Source organism: Sus scrofa, chromosome 14 (assembly GCF_054392235.1).
Source record: "Sus scrofa isolate SSC_HxYL_T2T_F1_AM1 chromosome 14, Sscrofa_HxYL_maternal_Yorkshire_Landrace_v2.0, whole genome shotgun sequence".
Lineage (NCBI taxonomy): Eukaryota > Metazoa > Chordata > Mammalia > Artiodactyla > Suidae > Sus > Sus scrofa.
Genome location: NC_139396.1, coordinates 76805749 through 76829595, shown reverse-complemented (window position 1 = coordinate 76829595; position 23847 = coordinate 76805749). Strand labels below are relative to the sequence as shown.

Here is a 23847-nt window from a genome sequence, read left to right as displayed (position 1 = left end):
ATGGGAGCAGTATCGGCCTTCAGTGGAAAGAATGGCTCCCTTAGGGCAGGAACAAGAGGGTGTAAATTAGAGAAAAGAATCCTAGTCATTTTCTGGTAAGATTTTTTTTTTTTTAATTAAGAAGCTTAGAGGACGTAGTTCAAATTTGCTTTTAAGTCTTTTCACTAAACTTCTAGAATACTGCTTCTATGCACGGTTTTTCTAAAAACTAGAGATTTTTGGATTGCAAAACTTCCCTTCTCTACCAAAACCTCATTCCATTACTATTAGAAGTAACCGTTGGACTTATTGTGGCTCATCAGAAACAAACCCGACTAGTACCAATGAGGATGGCAGGTTCGATCCATGGCCTTGCTCAGTGGGTTAAGGATCTGGCATTGCCACAAGCTGTGGTGTAGGTTGCAGACAAGGCTTGGATCTGGCGTTGCTGCGGCTGTGGCATAGGCCCCATGGCACATGGAAGTTCCCAGGCTAGGGGTTGAATCAGAGCAGCAGCTGCTGGCCTACACCATAGCCACAGCAATGCCAGATCCTTAACCCACTGAACGAGACCAGGGATTGAACCCATATCCTCTTGGATACTAGTCAGGTTCAGGTTCCTAACCCCTGAACCACAAAGGGAACTCCAGAAGTAACTGTTTAAATTTAAATTTTAATGGAGTCAGTTTAATCATTGAAACCTTACAAATGAATATTATTTAGATAAAATACTACTTGTGTATATATTTAAAAGTTCAAAATATAAGAACTTTGGTTCTAGAACATCAGTTCTTGGAATTGAAACATGAAAGCACTGCTTTGGAAAAACCTTGGCCATGTTCTCATCATAATCCAAATGTTCTTGTTCTCACTTGATTAACAGAGTCTGCAGCAAAGAAAATCCCTTCATGTTTCCTTGACTCAGTGAATTTTACATTATATCCTCCTTCCTCAGGCCCAGGATGAGTTGCAGGGGAAGGTGTGGAAAACTAACCTTTAGGTGACAGAGAGCTCCAGATAGCTAGGCAGTGAACTGCAGCTTCCTCCCCTCTGCCATCCAGGGAATTGACTGTGGAATAAGAGGGGATTGTGCGCTTAACTTACAAAACCATCTGACGAAGATATCATTCATTCAAACAAATTTATGGTTACCAAAGAGGAGAGTGGGGGCCAGGGGGAGAGATAAATTAGGAGGTTGAGATTAACATGTAGACACAATTATACATAAAAGAGATAAACAACAAGGACCTACTGTGTAGCCCTGGGAACTCTAGTTAATATCTTATAATAATCTATAAGGGAAAAAAAATCTGAAAAAGAACATATATATATATATATATGTATAACTGAATCACTTTGCTGTACACTTGAAACTAACACAACATTGTAAATCAACTATACCTTGATTTTTAAAAAATGGTTAAAAAAAATGAGAAAAGAGAAAAAAACCACAAAAAGATACCATTCATTCAATTATGATAGGAATACACATAAACTTATAAACCGAATTATTAATTTTTTGAGCATTATATTTCACTGTTAGTTTTGTTAGACCAGCCACTAATAGCTATTAAAGGGAAGGTTCTGGAATCTTGCCCTGGCTTCCAAACTTGGGGGAAAATTTTCCTAGAAGCGTATTTCTATGCATCCTCCATTACATGGCCCTGCCCATATGTACATAATTCATCCCTTTGTGTAAAACCTACATGGTGGGAGGAACTGCAGCCACTATGCTGAGACATCAACTGTATAATATACATTTATAGGTGTTCATGTAGAATAATGCTTTATGCCTATGTCCTCTCCTGCTAGCTTGTGGTCCTTTTTAGGGCAAGTTCCATGTCTGTTTTATCTTTGTATATTTGTGTAATTTTAGTCCGGTGTCTTCACCATAGGAAGGACTAATTAGATATTTGCTGCCCGCTCTACAGCCTGCTGGGCAAAAATGACCACAGAAGAGATAGGTTTGGACCAGTCTGGCTAAAACGTCTCCTTTGACGTGCATAACCTCACTCCTCTTCCAGAGGGCATTTCCCATATCACATCAATGAAGTCGACAAGCTTTATTTTATTTTCTCCTTAACAAGTAGGCTCACTAGATGGGACGCTTCATGTGATGTTATTACATTCTCTGTCCATGATGTCATAAAAGGCACTTAGCTCTGGTCCCTTCAGCTTCTGCAGCACTGGCTGTGAATGTCCTCTGAGGTCACGATACCGTTCAGGTGCCTGCGTCATCCCTTTCCACTACCTCCAGCATCCGGAATCTCATTTTAGCTGTGGGGATCACGAGGTGTGTCCATGACGTCACTGGTAGAGATACTCGAACTGTTTTGCCTCTACTGTCCAGTGTCCCCACCCCAGTGTCCCCTCCGTGCGTGTGATTTAGAAAAGGGGGTCTAAGCAGCAGGCTTTGCCGGCAGTAAATGTTTGACAAAGAAAGTGTGAGCAGAGCAATCTCTCCGTATTTGAAGACAAGGTCCTAGGTAGCTGAAACCGGCATCACCTTTTCCCTAGATTAAGTGATTAAGTGACAATAGAATAAAAATCCCCCCTCTGAATCGCAAGGGCTCCAATGGTCCCTCCCATCTGTGGCCGCAGGGAGTTACCCGTTTTCCCATCCAGGGATTATCTCCGTAGGACAGTCACTTTTATTTCATTGCTATTCTGTTCCAGACCCACAAACCGTAAAGGGGGAAATCCAGAAATAGAAGCCGAGGGACAAAGAAGGTAAGCAGTGGAAACAAAATACTTTCTGAGAGTTACATGGACTTTATGGAATTTCCTTTCTTCGTAATCCTCAGGATCATCAGAAATAGGTCTGTCCTAGGTCCTGGAGAGGTCTCATCGGTGTAGCCCTCCTGACTTGAACACCAGGGTTGGCAGGTGGGAGCTCAGGGCTCAGGGCAGGGGTCCCTTACGCAGTAGCAGCAGCTGCACGTAAGCCATGTGAGCTCAGGTTTAGAGGCCCTCCTGCAGCCAGTTGCCAGGTTTCTGGAGTGTTAGAATAGTAAACAGTTGTTTCTCAGAAACAGAGATAGGGTTATCCACTGCCTCACAGGCTAAATTTAAATTTAATGAAGCTCTTTCCTAACAACCCAGATCAGTGATTTTCAACGGTGTGGGGGGGGGGGGGGCCAGGAGTGGTGAGGAGAGAGTTCTAGGGGGATGAGGAAAGCACCCACATATGCAGCTTGAAAAGTTCCCCTGGGGATTCTGCGCCCCCCGCTGCAAACTCCAATGCCTCTTTGGAAGACCATGGGCACAGATCTTGGATACTGACAGGGGAGCCTCGATAACTTTTTCTGCAGTTTGCCCACAGTGCTCCTGACATTTCAGAATGAACTTCTGAGGCACTCAGGGAAAATGACATAGGCCTGCCTCCTTAGTGCCACCCTGTAAACTTTCTCATACTTAGAGGAATGCAGGGGAGTTTCCTGGTGGCTCAGTGGGTTAAGGATCTGGTGGTGTCACTGAAGCAGCTTAGGTCATTACTATGTGGGTTTGATCCCTGCCAGGGAAATTCCACATGCCGTGGGCATGGCCAAAAAAAAAAAAGTAGACAGAAGGTAAGGAGGCTGAGTAGGATAACAAGAAGAAAATAGGGATAATTAAATGCTGATGACAGTTGACTATCTTAGGTTTGATCCTTGGAGTTGCCAAAGATTTCAGGTATAAATTTGGATGTCATCCATCACGTCTTTCATAATCCCTGTAGAACAAGGACGGTTGCACAGCTTGGAGCAAGCGGCTGGCAACAAGCGGAAGTAGATGCATCCTTGCCCTGCCCAGTCTCAGATGAATCTTTCTTCATCTTTCTGCTCCACATCCTACTTCCCTGCCTTGAACTTGAGAGGGAAGTTTTCTTCCTGCAGAGCTGCCTGTGAAGATGAGAAGCTCAGAAATCATTTATTTGAGCCATGACTGAAAAGACCTTCTGCCTTTTGAAATGCAATTGCATATCTGGAAGCCAAAATGAGCCTGTGTTTTCACAACTGTGGGGCGTTTTTCTGTTTGGAGAATTGCACAGCACTGTGGGGAAGACTGTTTCTTGCTTCTAAGACTAACCCTTGATTTGGCCACTTAGTTATACAAATAAAAGACAAAGCCCAAAAATGGGAAAATGAGACCATGGCAGACACTCCTTGATGGTTAATTCAGGGTTTCCCAACTAATGGTCCCGTTTCTGCTGCACTGATTCTCAAAGTGGTCCTGAGATCTTTTTCAGGAGGTCCTGGAAGTCAGAACATAGGGGCCTGTAAGGTTGGAACTATTTTTCCAACACTAAGACAGTACCTGCCTTTGCCACCCTCATCCTCCCTCGAGTGTACAGTCAAGGTTTTCTGATGCCATTCAACATGTGATAATGAAACAGAGTGCAGGAGCAGATATGAGAACCCAACCAGCTCCTTGTAAGTTACATCCTAAGGAGATATGCAAAAAACAAACAAACAAACAAAAAAACCCAATGCTACTGTACCCACTAATTTTGTTTGGAAAAGATAGTTGTATTTCATAAAAATATATTCTTTGTATGAAACCTATATTCGCATGTCATAGGTTTGTTACTGTCATTCTAAAATGAATTAATAGTCTTAAAATTTCTCAGGAGTTCTCTGGTAGCTCTCAGGTAAAGGATCCAGTGTTGTTTGGAGTTCCCCTGTTGTGGTGAAGTGGAAACAAATCCGACCAGCAACCATGAGGATGCGGGTTCGATCCCTGGCCTTGCTCAGTGGGTTAAGGATCCGGTGTGGCAGTGAGCTATGGTGTAGGTCTCAGACACAGCTTGTATCCCATGTTGCTATGGTTGTGGTGTAGGCCAGCAGCTTCAGCTGATTCTACCCCTAGCCTGGGAACTTCCATATGCCATGAGTGCAGCCACTGCTGTGGCTTGGGTTCAATCCCTGGCCCAGGAACTTCCATATGCCATGGGTACGACCAAAAAAATTTTCTCGGTTTTCATATCTACTATGGTAAATATTGAGAGATACAAGCCAGATAAATAAAAGCTCCTGATGGTTCCACTTTAGAAACAGGGGAAACAAACAAACAGGAAACACATATTTGCTTTCCTGGCCTTACTTGCAGACAGCACAGCCAAGTGTCTGTGTTCTCTCCAGTGAGACCTAAAAGGAAGCAGGTGGGAGTGGTTTCTGAGAAATCTTCCGCATCCTCACAAAAGGTCCAGGTAGGAGACCAGAACATGCTCCCAGGACCCCATCCTCTCTCTCTTGCCTGAAATGCCTGGGCTGAGGCAGCCATGCTACAGCTGTGAGGAGCCACACAAGGTGATGGTGTGGGGAAACTAGCCTAGATGGCATCCTTATGCAGCCTTCTTATTCCTTCTGTTACATCAGAAAAAGAAAATTTGTTTAAGCTCCTGTTAGTATGATTGTTCTGCATCCAAAGTGTGGCTAATGGCTACAGTTGCCTAAGAAGCTGGAAACATTCTGTGGCAGGTGGTGCTGCTGAATTTGGTGGCCTTGAAAAAATGTTTTATTCATCTTTTCCCTTACATATACTTAGAGGTTACCCTGTGCCTAAAACAAAACCCAAAGAACACACAAAGAGAAAACATGGGCTATGACAGGAGTGTGCCTGTGTTTTGAGAGTCACTGACAGATCAGTAGCTGGGTGGACACTGGGGGAGCTGTCCCCTGTTTCTGGCAAGGGCAGAGCTGCTTGAGTTCCAGAGACAGCCTGCCAGGGGAGGCAGGGCAAAGGCTCTAGGGCTGTCCTCTCCTGCCCCAGCACCCAGCAAAGCCCAGCACCCCGAATGGCGCTCTTCCCACATATGGCTCCCCAGAGACCCTTGGCTGGAGGCAGTTGCGCAGCCCAGCTGCTCCCTGGTGAGCCTTAGCTGCTTTTTCAGGGCTCTGGTCCCCACACTGAGCCCTCTGTCTCTGATTCTGGCTTCTCACATGTGGAATTCAGGTTCTTCTAGCACTCCCTCCACCCCACCATCCGCTGCATTTCCCATCAGTCTAGGTGAAAGCCTCCTGCTGTGATCCTGGCCCTGAGACCCTAATAATCCCCACCCCTACCCCACCCACAGCAAGATCTACTCAGTGGGGGTCTGGCCAAACCAGCTGAGAAGGAGGAGGAAGACAAGAAAAAGAGTAAGAAGAACAAGGAGAAGAAAAGGGTAAGAGGAAGCAACAATCAGAGGCAGAAATGATGCATCTAATGTTTAGGAAAATTATATTTAAAATAAAAAAAAGAGAAGGAGTTCCTGTTGTGGCTCAGTGGTAACGAACCTGACTAGTATCCATGAGGACGCAGGTTCAATTCCTGGCCTCATTGAGTGGGTTAAGGATAGGCATTGCTGTGAGCTGTGGTGTAGGTTGGCAGCTGTAGCTCCAATTTGACCCCTAGCACCTTTTTAGGGCTGCCATGGGTGCAGCCCTAAAAAGAAAAATAGTAATAAATAAAATATGACTAGTGATATATGGTAATATGCTATATATACATTCACAATCAGTATGTAATTATAATTTCCTAGATCATTTAGTGTCTAGGTTTAACTTGAAACTATTTAGTTATATAATTGTATATTAATGTGCATAAAATTAATAATAGCTTTTCTGTGTTCATGGAATTAGTAATAATCCTACTATACAGAGATATCACTTTAGCATACTATTGGAATATATTCAAATGTGTGATGAAGCAAATGGAATATTTGCTCTTTCCAACCTGCTCTTCATCATGTGATTCAATAAGGTGATGTAAGCAGAGCACTCTGCTTTGTGTTGGTATGTAATAACTGCTTCATCAACATGAGCTGTTTATGTTCTAGTCTTGGGATTACCAATCAATATGCTTTCTCCTAAACAGCTCAACTTTTTTTTTTTTTTTTTTTGTCTTTTTGCGATTTCTTGGGCCGCTCTCGCGGCATATGGAGGTTCCCAGGCTAGGGGTCTAATCCGAGCTGTAGCTGCTGGCCTACGCCAGAGCCACTGCAACGCGGGATCCGAGCCACGTCTGCAACCCACACCACAGCTCACGGCAACGCCGGATCGTTAACCCACTGAGCAAGGCCAGGGATCGAACCTGAAACCTCATGGTTCATAGTCGGATTCGTTAACCACTGCGCCACGACGGGAACTCCAGAGCTCGACTATTATATCCAGTTCAGATTTGGACGACAAAAAAGCCCAATTCCTAATCTACAAGTTTATTTACAATCTACCTTCCGCATTTAGAATCAATCTCTTCATCTTCAGTGTTCTAACATTTCGCTTATACATCTAGTGTGGTTTTTCCTTCTTATTTGTGCTATGGGGTTTCTTTGCATGTATATCTCCTCAATTTGACTCTAAGTACTTGAAGGCAAGCCTACAGAACCATTACCTATGGAACGTAGAAATTACTCAATTTTTTTTTTTAAATGGCCACACCTGTGGCATATAGAAGTTCCTACGCCAGGGGTGGAATTGGAGCTGCACCTGGAGCCTATGCCACAGCAACACTAGATCCAAGCCACATCTGCAACCTGCAACACCAGATCCTTAACCCAGTGAGCAAGGCCAGGGATCAAATCCACATCCTCTCAGAGACAATACCAGGTCCGTAACCCAGTGATCCACAATAGGAATGCCCTCAATACATTTTTTGTTGTGTCTTTTTAGGGCTTTTTAGAGTTTCCCACAGCATATGGAGGTTCCCAAGCTAGGGGTCGAATCAGAGCTATGGCCACTGGCCTATGCCACAGCCACAGCAATGCCAGATGGAAGCTGAGTCCATGACCTACACCACAGCTCACTGCAAGCCGGATCCTTAACCAACTGAGCAAGGCCAGGGATCAAACCTGTGTCCTCATGGATGCTAGTCAGATTTGTTTCCACTGAGCCACAACCAGAACTCCACAATAAATGTTTTTTGAAGATACAAATTTGATTTACTGAGTCAAATTTTATAGATGCCTTTTGATTGCTTATTTTTATGCTAAAATATACAGTGTTCTAAAAAAAATGTAGTTACCAAATTACGTGTTTTCTTCTGATATTTATTTTATAAAGTGAGGATGCATAAGTACCAGATTTTCATTTAGAGTTGAAAGTGTACAGCTTGACAAAAGGGTGAGATCAAGATTGAATTAAGTTAAAAAAAAAACTTAGGGCAGGAAAGGATAAATTAGGAGTTTGGGCTTAACAGATACACACTATTATATGTAAAATAAACAACAAGGACCTACTGTATAACACAGGGAACTATACTCAATCTCTTGTAATAACCTATAAAGGAAAAAATCTGAAAAAGAATATATATATATTTGAATATATAATGTATATATTTCTGAATTGCTGTGCTATATAGCTAAAACTAACATTGTAAATCAACTATACTTCAATTAAAAAAAAAACACTTTGGGAGCTGTCATTGTGGTGCAGTGGGTAAAGGATCCATCGTTGTCTCTGCAGCAGGTCAAGTGTGGGGTTTGATCCCCAGCCTGGCACAGAGGGTTAAGTGTCTGGCATTGCTGCATCTGTGGCATAGAGTACAGCTGCAGCTTGGATTGGATCCCTGGCCCAGGAACTTCCATATGCTATGGATGCAGCTGATAAAGGAACACACACACACATACACACAAACACACACACACACACACAATTTTGTACATTTATTTTATGGAATACAATGCAGCAATGAAAAAAGAATGCAGGCTATCTATATGTCCTGGTGTAAAAGACCTTTAAGAACTCTCCTTCTATATGTCCCTATTTAACAGTTGTCCATCTTCTAGTGACACAGGCTCACCTCTCCTTGTCTCTTTACATCAAGTGAGTCTTGTAACCCTTTCTTCAATATATGCCATCTTTTTTTTATGTTTGGCCACACCTGCAGCATCCAGTAGCTCCCAGGCCAGATCTAGAACCTGCACCACAGCAGCAACCCGAGCTGCTGCAGTGACAACACTAGATCCTTAACCTGCTGTGCTGCCAGAGACAATCACAGCATTCATGTTGAAGTACTGCTGTCTGTTTGTTGGTTTCTTGTGTCTTCTTGCCCTGCTAGCCCATGGTGGATCTTCCTAAGATATGACTTTATATCCCTCACCTCCTTGGCCCACCCACATTTTGTAGGAGCCTGAATTTAACAGTTTTAGCTAGCAGTCAAGACTACATAATCTCACCCCTAGCTAAACTGGGGTTTTAATATTATCTTCCACTATCTACTTAAGTTGTTTTCTAGCCAAATTCAATTAGGTTTTGTTCCCCATTGTCTACTCTTGTTCTCAGAATTCTGGGGGCCTCATTGCCCTCCCCCATGCTGAGTGCTGTGATAGAGGGCCCTGGGCCCCAATTCAGAGCAGCTTGTCTCTATTCCCCACTCTGCCCTTTCCAGGCAGGAATGCTGGCTGGCAGGTCCATCTCCTTGGAGTCAACTGTTTCACCCGTAAAATAGATGGTTTTCACCTGGCCAACTTCTCCAGGTTGAGCTGTGTCTGCAGGGATTTTAAAAAATATAAAAAAACAATATAATTGCCTTAGAGGCCTAGTGGTTAAGGATCTGGCATTGTCACTGCTGTGGCTTGGGTGCGATTCCTGGCCTAGGAAGTCCCACATGCCTCGGGCACAGCCAAAAAAAAAATTTTTTTTAATTTTTAAAAAGTGTAAATGAAAATATAATCATAAGTTTTTTTGTTTTTTTTGTTTGTTTGTTTGTTTGTTTTTGCCTTTTTCTTGAGCCGCTCCCTCAGCATATGGAGGTTCCCCGGCTAGGGGTCTAATCCGAGCTGTAGCCACTGGCCTACACCAGAGCCACTGCAATGCAGGATCCCAGCCATGTCTGCAACCTACACCACAGCTCACGGCAACACCGGATCCTTAACCCACTGAGCGAGGGCAGGGAACGAACCTGCAACCTCATGGTTCCTAGTCGGATTCGTTAACCACTGCGCCATGACAGGAACTCCAAGATTTAATACCTAATAAAAATGTCTTAAAAAAAATCTTTCTCAGGAGCTCCCATTGCAGCTCAGTGGGTTACAAACCTGACTATTATCTATGAGGATGCGGGTTCAATCCCTGGCCTTGTTCGGCATTGCTGTGAGCTGTGGTGTAGTCGCAGATGCAGCTTGGATCCAGCATTGCTTTGGCTGTGGCATAGGCCAGCAGCTACAGCTTTGATTTGACCCCTAGCCTGGGAACTTCCAAATGCCACAGGTGCAGCCCTAAAAAAAAAAAAAAATCCTTCCTCAGCTTTGAATAATCACCTTCTTATGGTCAATGCGCTTGATTTATCTGCCTCATGATGTGATTAATTTTTTGTAAATATCTTCTCTCCCCAACTACATTTTAGCCTTGTATGGAAGAAATTACAATATTGGCCTCTTTGTCATCCTAACCTGTAACACAATCCCTGTGTGCAAGGAATACTCAAGCAACAGGGTAGTTGTCCCCAGCACAGCTAGCAACAGCCTCCTGTTTCACTTCCAGATGTACCCCAGTTTGGACAACACATTTTCTGGGTACCACGTGAATAAATGACTGTGGATGCTGGTTACGGTGGGAAAGCATCCTTCAGGCTGAATTTTATCTGCCTTTCCTCCATTCTCCTTTCCTTTCTCTGTGTTACAGCCAGATTTTTGATGTCTATGTCTGAAAACAAAGCCAAACCATTCGTTAACAGTTCTTTCACCTGGAAATACTGAATTGTAATTTTCATTTCATGTCCAGCAGTATGTTAGGATAAGCTCCTCATCTCTTGAAAAGAAAGTTGTGTGCAAAATATTGTTCTCCTCCTTTTTGGCTGAGTTGATAGAAACAGAGGCAGAAGGGAGTTGGCACAGAGGTGATGTGAAACAAACTTGATATTCTTCAAGTAGCCCGAGGTAACCTTTTGGGTCCAAAAGTCAGCGGCATACAAAATCAACAGGTGACACAATGAGACAGCAGTTTAGTTCCCTGATATCTTAAAACAACATTATCATGAGTGGCATCAGGAAGACGTGTTTTTGGATGTCAGTTAGCATTGGTATCAAAGGGATTAAGAAATTAAAATTTTATTTCGTCCCTAAGAAGTCAATTAAGATGTGATCCACCAAAGCAGTGTGATTTGAAGTTTAGATTCTGGTTTCAATTCCTCTGAAAATAGCAGATATCACCTTGATCTGAATTTAGCACGGCCTTTTTGGTAGTAGGCACAATTTGGGAGCATTTGCTATTTGGCAGAGGCGGAGGCCAGGTCATCCTCTCTGTGAAAGGGCTGCCTTTGAGTTGGGCACCTGTTCAAGCATAAGAACCCTTAATGGGAGAAATGCACCCAGTTCAGACTTGGAGAAAACAAAACTTTATAGGACAGGAGGATTCAGGATTTCCCCTCCTAGAGTATGTGGATTTTTGGTACAGGCAATGTTATGTGTTCAGTACATGTAGACACTTTTTTCCCCTCTTTTTTTTTTTTTTTTTTTTTTTTGCCACACCTGGATGTTCCCAGGCCAGTTATTGCACTAGCGCCACAGTAGAGACCAGAGCTGCCACAGTGACAATGTTGGATCCTTAACCCACTGAGCCACCAGGGAACTCCTGCTTAGACATTTTTGAAAAACACAAAGTTTCAGAGGTGAGCGGTATGCTCAGTTAACCCTGCACTGCAGAATAAAAGCCAACTCTTTGATAGACACTAAGTAATATCTTATTGGGTTGGGTGATACATCTTATCCCTGGTGATACAAATCTTAATGACCCAGTTTGATTGAATCTTGATGCTAGCTTCTATTTTTGGTCAACTTCTTCTGGAAAAATGTCTTATGTTCCCCAAGAAACATCATGTAGGACCCTCATTCTAACCATTATGCAATCATGGCATGCCATTTCTGAGACAGCCGTACCCACATTTTGAGGTGGACCTTAATCTGTGCTCCTGCAAAAACTCTGCTGCTCCAAAGCCGAACTCAAGTGATCTGCTGGTAACTTCAAAGAGATGTACCTTTCTTAACTTTCAGCAAGAAAATGATCATTTAATGGATAGGATTTTCTCAACTTCAAATTATTCTTTCCACATGTTTCTTTCCCTTAAGAACTTGGGTTGACCAAAGACAAAAATGAATAAAAATTTATCAAGTAAATAAGAACTCGTGCATTGATAGGTTTCCTGTTTTCCTTTTTTCCTTTTGGTATTGATCATTGCAATGTTCTATGCATCTACGAAATAGAGTCATCCTTTATTTTAGTCAAATTATCTTGGTTTTGATGACGGATTTGAGTAGGCATCAGAGCCTCGCAGAGTGCAGGCACTCCATAAAGGGATGTTGACGGTCTGATTATTAGATGAATACAACATGGTCTTCCCAGAGGGCATCATGGGATCCTGCAAAGAGTATCCTGTCTCCAGAACAAGTTGGCGAATCACCGACCAAACCAAGGCAAGACACTATTCTAGACCCCCTGGGAAGACAAAGAAGAGCTAGAGAGTTTCCACCCTTCAGAGTTGATACTCTTTGGCAAAGCATAATTGGTATAATATGGGAAGAACATAGATGTCTGCACTCCCAAATAAAGAAAGATGGGTGTCTTGGATGGAACTAGAGATTATTGTACTAAGTACATCAGACAGAGAAAGACAAAGACCATATGACATTACTTATATGATATCACTTATCATGATACATGGTATCTAAAATAGGACACAACTGAACTTATCTATGAAAAAGAAACAGACTCATGACCACAGAGAACAGACTTGTAGTTGCCAAGAGGGAGGGAGTTTGGGCTTAGCAGATGCAAACTATTATATATAGGATGGATAAGCAGCAGGGTCCTATTATAGAATACAGGGAACTAAATTCAATATTCTATGAGAAGCCATAATGGAAAATAATAGGAACAAAAAGAATTGTTTGTAAACCATAAAATGGAATCTAAAAAGGATATTTAAATGTTCCTATGCATATGTCTGGTCTGTAAAAATTTCTTAACTGTGGAAAATTATGGTATTTCTCCTTCAAAATGAAAAACAAACAAAAAAAAGTGTCAGAAGAGAGGAATTTCTCAATGGCAGGATGAATAATAAGTCTTATTTGAGGTGATCAATTTCATGGTGGTTCTAGTACTAAATCTGGGCCCTGAAGGACAAACTGGATATTACTGAGTGCACTTAGGATGTTTGGGATGGGAGTTCTCTGGTGGCTCAGTGGGTTAAGGATCCAGCATTGTCACTGCTGTGGCTCTGGTTATAACTGTGGCACAGGCTCAGGCCTTGGCCTGGGAACTTCCACATGCAATAGGTGAGGGCCCCCAAAAAATAAAATAAAATAAAATAAATAATTTTAAAAAGATGTGTGGGATGAAGTGCAGGGGCAAAAGCAAAAAGTGAGGGAGCATCACGGCAGAACCAGCAAAGCTGGAGTTCTGTCGTGTGTGTGTGTGTGTGTGTGTGTGTGTGTGTGTGTGTGTGTGTGTTAAAATGAATAGGGCCCATCTGTGTGGAAAGCCCCATAGGCCCAGGGAAGGGTTATGGTTAATTAGGCAGTTGGTGGAAACCACAGGAAGGTTTTGAATGGGGAAGGTGACATGACCAGAGCTGTTCTTTTGGAAGGTCTGTGTGTATGGGACAGATTATTTCCCCCCAGGAAGTGGGTCAGATCCTACAACCGTTCAGGGAAGAACTGATGGATAACAGTAGGGCTATGTTCCTTTGCATCCTGATTGCATAGCCGTACTGAGGTCAGTATGCAATAATTACTAATTCTTGGCAATGACCTGTACTGTTACCCCCAAGGACGTAATAGCTAATATCCCATGACCTTGGATCCTTAGAGAGGGCATTTTATTTATTTACTTTCTTTTTAGAGCTGCATCTGTGGCATTTGGAAATTCCCAGGCTAGGGGTTGAACAGGAGTTGCAGTTGCTGGCCTACGCCACAGCCATGGTAACTAAGGACCTGAACCACATCTGTGAACTATGCTGCAGCTTGTGGCAATTCCAGATCCTTAACCTACTGAGGGAGGCCATGGATCGAACCTGCATCCTCATGGATACTAGTTGGGTTTTTAATGCTGAGCCGCAACAGGAACTCCCTGTCTAAAGGCTGGTTAAGTTGTGTTTGCCCCATTGAAAGGAGTGCAGTCACCTCAGAGTTCAGTGGTAACCAACCCAACTAGTACCCATGAGGACATGGGTTCGATCCCCGGCCTTGCTCAGTGGGTTAAGGATCCTGTGTTGCTGTGAGCTGTGGTGTAAGCCAGCAGCTGTAACTCCGATTTGACCCCTTGCCTGGGAATTTACATATGCCACAGGTGTGGCCCTAAAAAGGCAAAAAAAAAAAAAAAAAAAGAATCTCTCTCCCCTTAGGGGTAAGAGCATATGGCAGCCCAGTCTAAGAGACCGGCTGGGTAGACAGTGCTTGTATGTTACAATTCAAAAGATGAAGTCCTCCACTCTCAAAAAAGATGCATATTTATATAATAATATTGCTTTCCTCTGTAAGTACAGGTGACCTTAAACAACACAGGTAGTTAGGGGCACCCACCCTACAGTTGAAAATCTGATACGGTCCCCAGCTCTTAATCAGTGAAAAGTGATGAGGCCAGACAGGAAAATTCAGGCAAGGTTTTTTGGGGGCCCCTGCTGCAGCAGTGCAGAATGACAAGCAACAGTTTCCCTTGTGCACATGGGGGGAATGGGGTAGAGGGTGAGCTGGTTCCTTATATGGGGCAAGGGTAAGAGTGGGTCCAGGGGTCTGGCCAGAGGGGGTGACTTAAGTGGTCTGCCCACCCCTTAGGGGTGTGGTGTGCAGGAGGCATGTGAAGTATCCTGCTTTTCCTCCTGATACCCTGCTTTTGCTCTAGGCTCTTCAGGAGGGGCAGTTGGGTTTTTAGGTTTTTTGTATCTTCTTGCCCATAATTTGCCCCAACCACACATGTCCACAGTTATTTTTAGTCCTTTATAGTTTCTTTGTATTTTGTTGCTCAAGCTGTTTCTCCAGGTGCAAGCCCTACAGCCACTGCAGCAACAAGTCCCAGGCCTTCCCTATCTCAAATCCATGTATAATACATAGCCGGCCCTCCATACAGGCAGTCCCTCTGTATCCCTGGTACCTCTGTATCATTGGTTCTGCATCCTTGGATTTAGCCGACTGTGGATCTGGACCATGTAACACATAGTATTTACTACCGAAAACAATCCATGTGTGAGCGACCCACACACTTCAAACCCATGCTCTTCACCAATTGTGTCCACCTTCTGAAATGCAGTCACTCCTGCTGCATCTTGTTAAGTCTTTTCTGCCTGGGGCAGTGAGGAAAGCCCAGCCCACCTGGCTGCTGAGGAAAGGAAGCGGCAAAAGAAGGGGGAGGATGAGGCTAGACCTCACCCCGCCCCATTTTGGCCAAGGACTGGCCCACCTACTCACATTAGCCTCTGCTGGATAGATGAGCAGACTGGAAAATGCCTGTAGCTAAAAGAACAATTTCTAAATCAGCCTGTTTCTTGGGGTGTAGAAGCAACTGAAAGGTTCTTAGTGGTTTTTAAGGTGCCTTTCCCAAATGGCATTTTGTTTGTTAACCAAAGTTTATTCGTAAAAATCAAAACTATGAAGAGGGCTGGCTACATAATTTATGGGGCTCAACGCAAAATGAACATGTAAAGCCTCTTGTTCAAAAATTTAAAATTCCCAGTGGTTGGTGACAGCAAAACATTAAAGGAAGCACAGGAGCCTTCTGAGGGGAGGTAGGGAGCCCTACACAGGTGTCGTGCCCACAAAGAGCCTTTATTGGACCAGTTTTTCTCACAAGCTAGTGTTCTCAGGGGTGAGGTCCCTAGAAAGCAACATCTGGGGACTTGTTGGAAATGCCCATTGCGGGCTCCTGTCTGTTTTCACTAGCCTTCCAGGTGATTCTGTCTCATGCTAAAGTTTGAGAACCACCTTTCTAGGATGGATTTCCATGACAAGGATGATGGATTTCGGAATGGAAGTGATCTCAGGGACCATGTGGCCTAACTGTCTTGTATGGGGGAAAATTCAGGGCAGGGTGAAGCAGAGTGAGACCTAGAGGTCACAGTTAACTCTTTACTCATCCACCAGGTATTTTTTAGAGCACCAAAAGGTCTGCGGCTAGTTACCCGTAGTCACTTTCCCAGTTAGGCCAGCTCATATTCCAATTCTATATATTTATTTTTATTTTTTTAAGGGCCACACCTGAAGCATATGGAAATTCCCAGGCTAGGGGTAGAATCTGGAGCTGCAGCTGCCAGCCTATGCCACAGCCACAGCAACACCAGGTTCATTACCCACTGAGCAAGGCCAGGGATCAAACCCACAGCCTCATGGATACTAGTCAGGTTCTTAACCCACTAAGCCACAATGGGAACTCTGTCTTATCATAATTTTAAAGATGAGGAAATCAAAATACCAGAAGTGCTCACTGAGTCCAGGAATAAAGTTGGGATTAAGCCCAGAGCTCCTCAATTCCCTGCCCTCTTCTCGTCTTCAGGTAAGGTCATACAGCTGACAGGTGAGCTAAGTGGCTAGCCATATTCCACCAGCATCAAGACCCAGCACAAGCGCACAGAGTCCCATCACCCCAAGAAATACGCAGCTCAAGGTGGTGCCTAAATCTGATGTCATGACAAAGACTGATGGGAGACCTTGGCTGTAGGTGAAGCTAGAATTTGAGATTCAAGCTCTACAGACTGACGCATCCCAGCACCACCATGGAAGTGAGTGCTGCCATTTACTATCCCAGGAGGGCAGCCAGCCTGAGAGGGATTCAGACTAAACCCTCTGCACTTGAAGGTTCTTTGGGATGCCTGTAATACCCTCTTCTGTATCCTTGGGTCTGCCCATTGCATTCCTGTCATTAAGTCACTTTGAAAGCCTTGGCCCTGGCTTATCATTTTTTCCATTCTTAGGCCAAGGCTATTTGTAGTTTCTCCACCTGTCACCATATGTGTTAGGCTGCAAGGGACGAGCATGGTCTCATTAATAGCATGATCCCAGCTCAAGCTTGCTTAGAACACCACACTTTCTTTGAATGTTCCATCTGAGGGGCCCTTAATGAATCTTCACAGCTTTTCAGCTGTGCTGTTTCAATTGGGCTGGGTGATACATATTGTTATATATATGAAGTTGGTTTCATTTAGGGTCTGAATTATTTCTCAGTGGTCAATGAGGAATGTTTGACAACTGACTTTTTGCATGATATGCTCATGACTAAAGAAGTTTTTGCATGAGTCCAAATCATACAGATATTTAAAAAAGGATTATTATAGAAGAAATACCAGTGGAAAGGAAGGAGAAAAATACAGTGGAATAGCAAGAGGAAAGCTTGGAGTTTCTGGTGTGGCTCAGCAGATTAAGAACCTGACTGATATCCATGAGGATGGAGGTTCAATCCCTGACCTCACTCAGTGGGTTAGGCATCTGAAATTGCCGAAAGCTGCAGTGCTGGTTGTGGCCTATGGCTCCAATTTGACCCCTACCCTGGGAAGAACTTTTATTTTCTGCAGGTGTGGCCCTAAAAAGACAAAAAAAAAAAAAAAAAAAAAGAAATAAAGGAAAACTTACAATTTACAGTGAAACTGGAGAATAGTCACCAATGCAATAATTAAAATGGAAAACCGTGGAGAACGTTACTCAATAAAGAAAATAGAATGTATCATAGGCCTAAATATAAAACTCCTGGAAGATAACAGAGAAAACTGAGGTGACCTTGGGTTTGATAATGAGTTTTTACATACAACACCAAAAGTACTGATCATGAAGAAATAAATGATAAATTGGACTTCATTAAAAAATTTTTTAAAAAAAGTAACTTCTGCTCTGTGGAAGTTATTATTAAAAGAATGAAAAGACAAGCCATACCAACATTGGGAGAAAATATTTGCAGAAGACATCTGTGATAAAGGGCCATTATTCAAAATATACAAAGAACTCTTCAAACTCAACAAAAAGACCTGAGCAGATACCTTAAGAGAGAAGATACACAGATGGCAAATAGACATAAGAAAAGATCATACGTCATTAGGGAATTGCAAATTAAAACAGCAATGAGATGCCAGAACACACGTGTTAACATAGTTAACATCCAAAGCACTGACAACACCAATTACGGGTGAGGATATTGGAGCAGGAGGAACTCTCAATCTGTGCTGGTAGGAATGCAAAATGGCGCAGCCACTTTGGAAGGCACTTGGATTTTCTTACAAAACGAACATATTCTTCTGATCCAGCACCAGTGTTTACTATTTATCCAAATAACTTAAGAACTTATGTCTATGCGAAGACCTGCGTGTGAGTTTTATTCATAATTGCCCAGAATTGGAAGCAACCGAGATATGCCTCGGTAGGTCAATGAATACACAAATTACGGTACATTCAGACAGTGGAATATTATTCGAAGAAATGAGCTATCAAGACATAAAAAGGCATCAAGAAAGCGTAAATGCATGTTACTAAGTGAAAAGCCAGTCTGAAAAGACTCCATACTGTATGACTCTGTATGCCATTTTGGAAAAGGCAGAATTACTGAGACAGTAAAAAGATCAGTGGTTGATGGGGGTTGTTGGGGGAGGAGGCAATGAACAGGTGGAGTTCAGGGCATTTTTAGGTCAATCAAACTATTCCGTATGACACTGGAACAATGCACTCACGTCATTAAACATGTTGGTCAAAATCCAAAGACTGTGCAGTACCAAGTGTGAACACTAATGTAAACGGGTAGGTATTAGTCACTAATTACGGATTAATGTTGATGCATCAACTGTAACAACTCTACTGCACCAATGGCAAGATGTTAGTAATAGGAAAACATTCTTTTTGCTTTTTAGGGCTGCACCTAGGGCATATGGAAGTTCCCAGGCTTGCGGTTGAATCAGAGCTGCAGCTGGACGCCTGAGCCACAGACACAGCAACGTGAGATCCAAGCTACATCTTCCACCTATGTCAAAACCCTGATCCTTAACCCACTGAGCAAGGACAGGTATTCAGGGATTGAACCTGCATCCTCATGGATTCTAGTCGGGCTTGTAACCTATTGAGCCACAAGGGGAACTCCTTTCCCGGGAACTTCTGGGAAACTATTTTTAGAAGGGGAAATTGGTGAGGAAGTAGATGAGAACCCTCTGAACTTGCAGCTCAATTTTCTTGTAAACTTAAAGCTTCTTTAAAAATCTATTTTAAATGATTATATAAACTTACAGGAGAATAAAGAATTAATCAAGCCTGAATCGCCTACCTCTGGATTTCTTGCTATGTAGGCCTACACATATTCCTTGTTTAAGGGACTTCTAGTCAAATTTTCTATTACTTGTAGCCTAAAGTGGCACAATATAAAGTTTTTCTGTATGTTTTTGTGGTGTTTTTAGAATTATGCCTTTTATGTTATTCTGTATTTCTTTACCACATGCTTCTCAGCAAAGAGGTGAAAAAACTTACTTGTTTTATGTATCAAGCACAGATACACATACAATATCTAAACAGATTTCAGATTCTCTATATTTCAATTTCATGGGGGAGGGGCAGGTTTAGGGGGGGGAAGGATTAAAAAAGACTCCTGGGAGTGGAATTATGAAAAACAAATGGTTGAGAAACACTGCTTTCACACACACACACACACACACACACACACACAAGTCCTGAAATTTAGATATCAGCGTAATACACTGAAAAAAAAAACATTTAATTTGGGGTCAAGAGACTAGCTATGTGACCGTCGCAAAGTCACCTAGATCATGTGGTTGCATTTTCTCTGTCTATAAAACATGGGGATTGCACTGGTGATCTCTAAGGGTGTATTCAGGTTCTGATGGTCTATAATTTTGTTTTCTATTTTTACAAATTTGACGCTTTCACATTTTTCCAGCAATAGAATACAGTGTTTTTGAAAGCAATCACATTGCCAAGAGCATCATGTAACCTTGCAGGGAAGGAAAACAATAGAAAAATAAAATCATGTTGTTCATCTTGGAATTGCTGTTTAGCTTCTTTCTGGGTACCAGAAGCACTTCAAGAACATGGGCTAGAAAACTTAACTTTATGTTACTGATGGAGATAGGATTCTAAGAGCTAAATGCAACTGGGCCAAGGGTGATGGATGTGCAGCAGGGCTGTTGCCAAAGTCTGTGACAACTCGCCTCTCTCCCCACTTCCATCCTCCCCTCACCCCAAACACACACACACAGCACATCCTGTTGCCTCAACTGATACACAATTAGAGTGTGCGCTTTGTAACAAAGGTAGAATCAAGAGGTTGTGGTTGGAGAGGGAGCGTGAATCACAAAGAGGACCGGCTGCTGTTTATGTACTCAAGCCTATGATGGAGGTTGGAGGTGCTCTGGATGGGAGAAGGAAGCCTGGAAGTGGAAAGAACCCTTCCTGAACAGAGGCCCTGGATTCAAATAGGGTGACTTGGTGTTCTGGATGACAAGGATGGAATGAAAGTCCATCTCCTGGCCTTTGCACAGAAGCCAACAGTACTCTGACATTCAATCTGGGAAGCACTGGGGCTCAGAGGTTGGTGCTCTACTGACAGGCAGTCACCGAAAGTGGCTTTCAGGGCTATTCTACCAGACAAGAGGCCGAGCAAAGGCAGGCCTGGCCCTGGGAGGAAGTGAAGCCAACAAATTGCTATGTGAACACTTGATATTCATCCCTTAAATTCTCCAAAAACAACTGGGGGATGCACGGGGTAGGGGGGGAGGCTTCGACCCCTTTGATATGCATATGAATGCTGTTGAGTCAGTCTGTGTGTGGGTCAGGAATGAGATCCCAGGAAGTCCTTGGAGGCTTGGTGGTTTAAGGATCAGGTGTTGTCACTGCTGTAACTCAGGTTCAACCTGCCCAGGGTGTGTTCCAAGGAAAGGGGGAAGGAGGAAGAGGAAAAGGGGGAAAAGGAAGGGAAAAGGAAAGAGGAAAAGGAAGAAAAGAAAGATATCCTGTTTAATCCTATTTAATGGGTCCAGAGCTTTAATTTGGGAAGATGAAAAGCTTCTGGAGCTGGTTAGTGGTGATGGGTACACAACACAAGTGAATGTACCTGGTGCCACTGAGAAGTACACTAAAAATAGTTCAAAGAGTAGAGTTTAAGTTTTAATACCACCTTTAAAATCCCGCAGAAAGGCTAACTGCCAATCATCTTATATTAGCAGAGTCTTTTTTTCTGATTTTAATTTATTTTTGGCCACACCTGCAGCACGTGGAAGTTCCCAGGCTAGGGATCTAACCCTCGCACTGGAGCCATTGCAGTGACAAGGCCAGATCCTTAACCTACTGCACCACAAGGGAACCCCCAGAGCCTTCCTTTTAAATAAGACTAATAAAACATGTATAACTGAATCAGTCTTCTTTATACCTGAAACACAGTACATCATCTGTAATTCAATAAAAAAATTAATAAAACAGAGGTCTGGGAGAGGAAAATTGGATTAGGATTTCTGGGACTGTCTCGTCTGTAAAAAAGATCTCCAATTTCCCCCAAGCTCTAAGAAACCAAGTTTCATAATTCTGTGACTTAATTTGACAGAGATATTTGCAAAATGGGAAGGTTGGACGGATAATGAAGCCAAAATGAAATGAGAGGTTTCATTTTCCATTTTATCATTTCAAGTTGGGTTCCGCTACAGTTCTACATGTCTCTACCATCTACAAGCCGTCTTCCAGGAAAGCTGGCACAGCTGTGAAGGGGTGCATTTATGTCCCTTTCTGTTTGTGGTACTTTCTGCCTTTTCTGGGCAGAATTCAAGTCTCTCATACCCCTAGCTCCTTCACCATCACTTTCAGCAGAGGTCCTTGCTGACTACACTGCATTCATAACTCTAAAAGCCATCAGACAGGGGTGCCTCGTCTTCCTGGGACCAAGCTCACAGCCACCCTGCCCCTGTGCACATCTTTACTCCATGCTTCCTCCTTAGTGGAGGCTTGTCCCCTCCTCATAGATTCTAATTTCATTTCCTTCCTTTCTACAGAGACCTCGCTCCATATTTCCCATTTCTCCCTTGACCCATCACTCTCCAGCTCTCTGCTGGATTCTTTCCCTCAAGATTCACATTTGCTCTAGTATGTTCTGCGTTTCTGTGTACCTTTTTTTTCTTTTTGGCCTTTTTGTGAATATTTTTTTCTTTTTTCTCAGTCCAGTTTTTCCCTTTTATTACTTTCAAAGTTATACACTGGACTTCTCTTCCATTAGTACTTAGATGACAATTACAACAAGATATGTAAGTCAACTTCTCAAGTTATACAACATCTTTATCTGCCTCTTGATGGTGCAAGGACCTTAGACCACTGTAATCCTAAGCACCTGTTCTTGATTTATACGTTATTGCTGTCATGCCTTTAAATATACATGACATAAAGTTTACCATTTTAACCATCTTTATACAGTTTAGTGGCATTAAGTACATTCGCATTGTTGTGCAACCATCATCACCAGCATCTACATCCAGAAACTTTTCATCTTTGTAAAAAGGCAACTCTGCTCCCATTAAATAATACCTCCCCATTCCTCCCCCCATCCCCCCAGCCTCTAACAACCATCCTTCTACTTTCTATCTCTATGAATTTGACACCTCAAGGGACCTCATAAGTGAATCATATTTGCTACAGTATTTGCCCTTTTGTGTCTAGCTTGCTTCACTTTGCATAACGACTCAAGGTCATCTGTGTTATAGCCTATGTCAGAATTTCCTTCCTTTCCAAGGATGAGCTATATATTTCACATTTTGCTTATTCATTCATCTGTCAATATATGCTTGAGTTGCTTCCACCTCTTGGCTGTTGTGAATAATGCTGCTATAAACATAGGTGTATACAGACCTCTTTGTATCCCCGAGTTCAAATTTGGGGGGGCAAATATTGGGTCAAAGTTAATTCTGTATTGCTGGATCAGATGGTAATGCTAGATTTACCTTTTTTTTTTTTTTTTTTGTCTTTTTAGGGCTGCAACCTCGGCATGTGGAGGTTCCCAGGCTAGGAGTCAAAGTGGAGCTGTAGTCACCGGCATACACCACAGCAACACAGGATCTAAGCCTCATCTGCAACCTACACCATAGCTCAGAGCAGTTCCAGATCCTTATCCCACTGAGCAAGGTCAGGGATGGAACCTGCATCCTCGTGGATACTGGTCAGATTTGTTACTGCTGAGCCACAGTGGGAATTCCCTAGATTTACTTTTTTTGAGGAGCCTCCATACTGTTTGGCACAGAGGCTGCACCCCTTTACCTTCCCATGAACAACGCACAAAGGTTCCAATTTCTCCACATTCTCACCAATACTTGTTACTTTCTGGGTGCGGGGTGGCAGATTTGGTTTCCTTTTAAGCAGTATGATGCCTCCATATTCAAATTTTGTAAAATGTTCATGATAGGAAAACCCGGTAGATGATGAAGTCCTTATTTCTGGGTTTATTTGAATTCCTCCAGAACATGCCTCTGTGATGATGCATGTAGTCCTGAGTGCTCTGACACTGGTTTCCTTCATGACGTCGGGGCTTTGTGAGGTCAAGTGACATTTGGACTGAAAAAGGAAAAATTGTGTTCCAGTTACCTTGACGTTGTTTAGGACAGGAGATGGCTAACTTTGTAAAGAGCTGGATAGTAAATATTTTAGGCTTTGTTGGCTACATATGGTCCCCATTTCAACCATTCAACTTCGTGTACTTATAGTAATTATTTCACTTACACTTTGTGCTTAGAATAATATTCCATGGCATAGACATTCTATCTAAATTTTTCAACCATTAGGACATTACTATTTTTGTTTCATACAGTTATTTTTAAAGATTAGCTATGCAGGAGTTCCCGTCGTGACGCAGTGGTTAACAAATCCGACTAGGAACCATGAGGTTGCAGGTTTGGTCCCTGCCCTTGCTCAGTGCATTAACGATCCGGCGTTGCCATGAGCTGTGGTGTAGTTTGCAGACACGGCTC

At 42.9% G+C, this 23847-nt stretch overlaps 1 long non-coding RNA gene across 1 annotated transcript; it reads left to right on the top strand.

Annotated features, from left to right (window-relative positions):
- The first annotated feature begins 2152 nt into the window (after positions 1-2152).
- Positions 2153-4108, top strand: LOC146396792 (uncharacterized). Its single transcript, XR_014827197.1, has 3 exons — positions 2153-2272; positions 2656-2709; positions 3698-4108. It is a non-coding gene; the product is annotated as an uncharacterized LOC146396792 (long non-coding RNA).
- Positions 4109-23847: the final 19739 nt, after the last annotated feature.